This window comes from Dipodomys ordii, unplaced genomic scaffold (assembly GCF_000151885.1).
Source record: "Dipodomys ordii isolate 6190 unplaced genomic scaffold, Dord_2.0 Scaffold8, whole genome shotgun sequence".
NCBI lineage: Eukaryota > Metazoa > Chordata > Mammalia > Rodentia > Heteromyidae > Dipodomys > Dipodomys ordii.
In genome coordinates, this window is record NW_012267224.1 from 30,115,311 (window position 1) to 30,122,166 (window position 6,856).

A 6,856-nucleotide genomic window follows, 5' to 3' on the forward strand; every position below is an offset into this window, starting at 1 on the left:
TATGTATGAGTCAAGCAGAAAAGGTCAGATAATGTGATGTCAGGAAAATGAACCCTTAGACATGTATTTTAATGTTTTTTCTTTCATGCATGTGTGTCTCACCACTTTAAGGTTTGCATTTTCTATGTTGCTCCATGAGAAATCTTATTCTTTCAATCAGAAGCACTTAACAAGGTATATTTTACATGTCTGTAAAATATGTTTAAGCATTAAGTAGGAAATTATGATCTGATGAGTTAATAAATTCAGATATTCATTAGCTTGGGCTCAATAATTTATTACAAAGAAGCAGATTTAACCCATCTGTAATAAAATCAGCTTATATTTGATCTCATTTGCTACTTTTCAGAGGTTGACAATTATTTTCTGGGTTTCTAAATTTATATGAAGTCATAACTCTAGTGCCTGTGGATGTACCTAGCTCTGAGTATCTGAGAAGAAATGTCATTTCCTTTTGCTTAATATTTAAGCTATAAGATTTTAAAAACATTTTCATAAAAGACATAACACATTTCTATGATAGCATTTTACTTTTGTGAATGGTAAAATAAACAATCTCCAAGAAGGGTCCCAAATAACTAAATAGTCCCAAATTTAGAATGCATTCAGGTAAACATTGGGAAACAATGCAAAATACTATCTATTCCTCAAAAAGCACTGAACTTTGGAGACATTGTCAGGATTCAGAATTAGGGTGTTTTTTTTCACCTTTACAATTTTATGTAGTCAAAAATAAGTCAACATTTACTATGTGGCCTAGGGCTATAAACTTTAAATGGTATCATAAATAACTTAAAGGTACAGAAATTGTTTCTATTATTTTATATTCTGTTCTTTCTTTGATTTATGCATTTCTAGAAGCAATATTACATGCTCCTATTTTTAATTTTAATTTTAATTAATTTATTTTTATTGTGAAAATACTGTACAGAGGGGTTACAATTACATGGCCAAGATAATGAGTACATTTCTTATCAAGCATTGTAGCCTCCTCCTTTGTTTCCCCTTCCCATCCGCCCCCCCACCAAAGTTGTAAAGTTCATTTTAAACATAATGACTTGTAAATTTCATTGTTGCAATGGGCATGCTCCTATTTTTTACCAAAGGAAAATTGAAGACTTTCTCAAGGTTAGTAAATGTGAAGGATCTATAATCGTGTGCTGATAACAAGCTAAAAAATTAATTTTGTACAGTTTTATGGATCTATTGGTGGCTCAGCACTGTAATCTTAGGTACTCAGGAGGCCGGGATCTGTGAACTGCTGTTCAAAGCTAGCCCCAACAGGAAAGACTGGGAGACTATTATCTTTAACCTCTAGAAAACTAGAAGTGGAGCTGTGGCTCCAAGTGGTAGTATTAACCTTGAGCAAAAAGAACTCAGAGACACCCCCTACGTCTTGAGTTGAAGCTTCATGACCTACTGAAGAAGAAGAAGTAAGAGGAGGAGGAAAGACTAAGTCAAACACCAACTTGGGTACTTGGAAGAGAGAAGGGTGGGGCCAAAGGGCTAGGGGTAAAAGAATGAAGGAGAAAAAGGAGAGAATGCAGGCAAGAATTCATTGTATATACCTCAGAAATGAGAAATATAAAGGAAGGGATGAGTCTAAGGGTGGGGGTGTGTGTGAAGATTTTGAAGTGATGACACAGGTAAATGCATTGTGTATATAAAATACTTTGTTAAAGGCAAAAATAATTAAATACATAACGTAAAATTAAGTAAAGGAAGGAGTGGGTTGGGAGAGATGGGTGAGAATGTGGAAAGGGGTGACATTAATGAAAATATATTGTATTTATAAATGTTTTGAAAAGTGATGATTCATTTTAGAACTTCTTAAAGATAATAAAACTATTCAAAAATAAATACATTTACTTAGATGTATCTGTCCACAGGTTATATATTACAAAAGAAATGAATTTTTTATACTTTTTTTCCAGTCCTAGGGCTGGAACTCAGGGCCTGGGCACTGTTCCTGAGCTTCATTTGCTCAAGGGTAGCACTCTACCAAATAGAGCCACAGTGCCACTTCCAGCTTTTTTGTTTTGTTTATGTGGTACTGAGGAATTGAACCCAGGCTTCATGTATGCTAGGCAAGCAGTCTACCACTAGGCCACATTCCCAGCCCCTTTTATACTATTTTTGTAGGATTGCTTTATTGATTAAATAGTCCCTTTGTTTGATAATCTCTAAATTCATGTACAAAATCAATACAGTAACCTTGAATCACATATCAGACAGCACTCTAACAAAAGACCTATGGGAATCACAGCAAAACTCTTGACCATTTACTTAGGCTAGTAAAAATAAAACACAAAACAAGACTCCTTTATTATAATGATAAAGTATTCTGTATAGTATTAGAAACAGATACAAAAACACTGAAAATAGAATTAGCTCTTGTTTTTTGTACATTCTCGCTGGTACAAAATAATACATTTTCTTACATGGATTGTTTTTCTGATCCTTATGCTGCAAATAGAAGAAGAATAAAAAAATAATGATCTGCTGTGTAAACTCTGCAGCAAGTTATCCAATTGAGAATTTGATTCAGTCCCACCTGCAGACTATTTCACTTGGATAAGCTTCATAGTCTCATTTTTGCATTATTTTTATGTTACCAAAATAGGATGGCATCTCTAAAATATATCTGTGCTATTGTTTGAAGTGTCTACTACAAGTCTTCAAGAATTACAAAAGGTTTTAATTTATTCACTTATTGCTTTGAGACAAATTCTTATTACGTACCCCACACAGGATTCTCCTGTTGAGCCTCTCTAGGGCAGAGACTGAAAAGCTGTGATACTCAGTCAGTATAATGTATTTTAAATGAAATTATGGGTACAGCAGGAAATATAGTATTGTAAATGCATAGTAAAACCCAATCATTTCACTTAACCCAACTTATCTGACCATTTCTGTGCACTCATTACCTTGCTCATGTAATTGTAACCCTTCTATATGGTATTTTCACAATAAAAATAAAAATAAAACCAATCAACTTACATTTCCAGAGTTACAATTACTTAGGAATACATAAACAATTAAATGAAAGAAAGTAGCAAATTGTAATCTACTTTTGCCATTTCCATATTGACATGTTATGTGTCTGAGTAGTCTCAAAACTATAAGACAAGTTGTATAAATTTGCATTCATACATTTTCATTCATATTGCATTTGTTGGGAAAAAGCTGATCCAACTCAAAAGACCATCTGAGATGCTGCCAAGGGATTGTTGTATAGTATATCCTTCTATGTTTATATTAGTATACAATATCAAGCATTTAAATTGGAAATGACATGTGTAATGACAGTGTTATATTACCTTAATTTGCTTTTAACTGCTTTGCTATGCAGAGTTCAATATAAATGCAAGTGTGTTGGTATTAATCTGCACCTCGCAGGGAGGTTACTTAATAGATACAGGAATACATATCTCAAAATGGTTAGATCTTATTTGAAGAATTGTGATACCAGATCCATGCTCAATCATTGCTGGGAGGATGTTGAGAGTGAGGAAGAGAGGTTGATGGGAATCCAGTGGAGACGATAGGAAACAGGAGAGGGGCTGGGTTTAAGGGAATACCCACAAGCACCTTTTCTCCCTTGCTTTGAGCTGACATTGAATGATATCTGGGATGCAGCAGTAGATTCAGTTCAGAACCAAGTAATGAAATTGAGTGATCATAGATGAAATACTTTGTCTACATCTCTGAAGATAAAATAATGAAAACCAGTTAAACCAGTTTCTGTCTCTCAGCTCTTCAGCTCAAGGCAAGTGCTCTACCACGTGAGCCACAGTGCCATTTCCATTTTCTGGTGATTTATTGGAGATAAGAGTCTCATAGACTTTCCTACCAAGCTGACTTTGAACCATGATCCTCAGATCTCAGCCTCCTTAGTAGCTAAGATTACAGGGGCGAGCCACCAACACCTGGTTTAAAACAAGACTTGGAAAAAATTATATTAAGTGAAGTAAGCCAGGCCCAAAGAAACATAGGTCCCATGGTTTCCCTTGTCTGCAATAACTAGTATATGTCTGAACCAAGCAGAAACAGTCAGATAAGTAGATGTTAGGTAAAGTGAACCTCAAGATAAGGACTCAAATTGTTTTTCTTTCTTGCTATTGTTTCTAACATGTTTATAAGATGATTTCTTTGTTGCTTTTTATGTCCCTCCCCGACGGTATAACCTCTGTTTTCACTGTATTTGATGTAGGTATATTTTGTGGAGGGGAAGGGAAAAACCAAATTGTTTAAATAGGGATACAGGTGGACCCATTGAAACAATGAGATGTACAATACGTTATGTCTAAAAATGAACTTTACAACTTTGGCGGGGGGAAGAACAGGAAGGGATGGGAAGGGGAAACAAAGGAGGAGGCAACAATGCTTGATAAGAAATGTACTCATTATCTTGCCCATTTAATTGTTACCCCTCTGTATGGTATTTTCACAATAAAAAATAAAACAAAAAAAAGAAGGACTAATAGACACATGAAGAAATGCTCAACTTCTCTAGCCATAAAAGAAATGCAAATCAAAACAACATTGAGATTCTACCTTACCCCAGTTACAAAAACCATTGTAACTTACCCTTTAACCTTTTGCAAACAAAATAATTTTCAATAATTTTTATGTTATTGGTTGATGCTGAGTGATTATATCTGCATAAGAAATGTAAGAAATGCATGAATTTTATTGGCTCTAAACACTTTTCAATAGGGTGCCCATGTATAAACATAAATCTATCATTCTTCACTCGCTTTGTTGCTCTTTTGGGTATATGATGTGTATGTATGTTTAGTGTTATATAATGGAGAATTTGCTAATGAGATTCAAACTAAAGTTCATCTGGCTCCTGCTGCTAAAATTCATGGCATGTGCCTGGAACCCATCACATAAAGTGTTTAGGAGTGTCTGCAGCTTTCCCAAGCTTACAAACATTATTATATGGAGTCATTTTTTTCTGTTTTCTGGTGGAATCCGCTCAAGTATTTATTTATTTTTTTAATCTGGTAGCTTTTCCTCATGAAGAGATGTAGAAGAGGAGACTAAGCATACTCAACTCTAGCATGTGAAGCACATTCCTTGCAAAATAGACCAAAATTGTAAGAAAAAACCCAAGTGACTCACTTTATTTGACAGAGGCTGAGTGTTAAGAAGCACAGTTGACTGACTAACTGACTGACTGACTGACTTAACTTCCTGGCAATACATCTTGCTGTACAGAGTATATCTTATGAAGTTCACAATTTTCCAGAAATTTGCTGCATCTTCTAAGTCAGAAATGCTATGTTTCTGTGCTTTTCTTCCCCCTGAAATTTAAATTGTAAGTAAGTATCAGGGGGACAATCATCTTACCCAATTTCACATAGAATGGTATATGACAGAAATTATAACCCTGTAATTTTCAATGAGATAACTATCTAGGATATCAAAATATTTGAACAATGACATCAATATATTCTCAATGAGGAGGAAAAGTTTCACAGTCAAATATTAATCAAGATTTTAAAATGAAAATATAGTAACATATTAATAGGGTAAGCTAATCCAGAAAATTACCACCATATTCCAGTCCACAGAAAGCACACAACATTACTACTTTCAATACAAGGCCTTTTATTTTTGAAAATCCGAAAATCCATGAATGAATACAAAGCAATGTCTGCTTGTTTTGATCATCATGGAATTTTGAAACTAATTTCTTTTGTATTATTTCCCTACTTACGGACAGTCTCAATAACATAATGGTTTTGTTTATTATAATTGCTTTGAGGGATCAAATCCCAAACTATAGTTCCCCACAACTTGCTGTTCCAGGGATTTAGGAATTCCTTGGGGTAAGTTTTGTTAAAATCTTGTGTTATTCTCACTGTTTGTTTAAAATAATTGCATGAATAATTAAATTTAATCATTTGAAATCCTAGAGATTATTTTATTGTGTGTGTTTTCACATCCTAAGGAGCCACTGTACTGAATGACATAGCTAGTGGCAGCATGTTTCATGGGACCCAAGGAAAGAAGGAATTCCTGTTCTCTAACCTTGTCCAGGACTCAGTTATTTTAGGCTCAGTTTTAAATGTTCTATTTATTTTCTTTTCTCTTTCTTAGAGGTTTTAAAGACATTTTGATAAGATGTTGAAGAATGTATTAGTTAACATGAGATACTTTATCACTTAAAGACAAACAGTTGGAAAAATATATTGTAAATGTTTTTAGGAATACAGTATTTTGGTCAATGTCATTCCTTTCAATAGTTCTACCTATCTCTTTCCTATATACCCCTCCCCTCAATCTTCTTCACTGTATTGTCCCCCTCTTTTCCTGTTCATTTGTCTACCTCTTTTTCCTTGATTCCCACCACACCCCTTTTGAATATCTACTTCCTGATATTTTACCTGGTTAAACATTTACTTTGTTTTACTAAGGAATTACACTATTCCAGTTCTCCCTTGAATCTACTGTTTTTCAGTTCGTACATTTGTTTACACTTGTATAACACCCAATTTATTTGTTTTTATGTTTACAAGCTATACTGCTTCATCTCTCTGGGCCTGACTTACTTCACTTAACATAATTTTTTCCCAAGTCTTTCCATTGCTTTATAAATGGTATAATACAATTCTTTCTACTGGATGAGTAAAATTCCATTGTGTATATAGAGCATAGTTTCTTGATCCATTCATCTACTGAGGAGGCCCTGGGCTGATTCCATACTTTAGTTATGGTGAATAGTGTTTATTATTCTTTTTTACTTTTGAAAATGAGTCCTTTTAATTTTTAATATATTTTGTTGTAAAGATACTCTACAGAGGGGTTACAGTTACATGAGTAAGGTAATGAGTACATTTCTTAT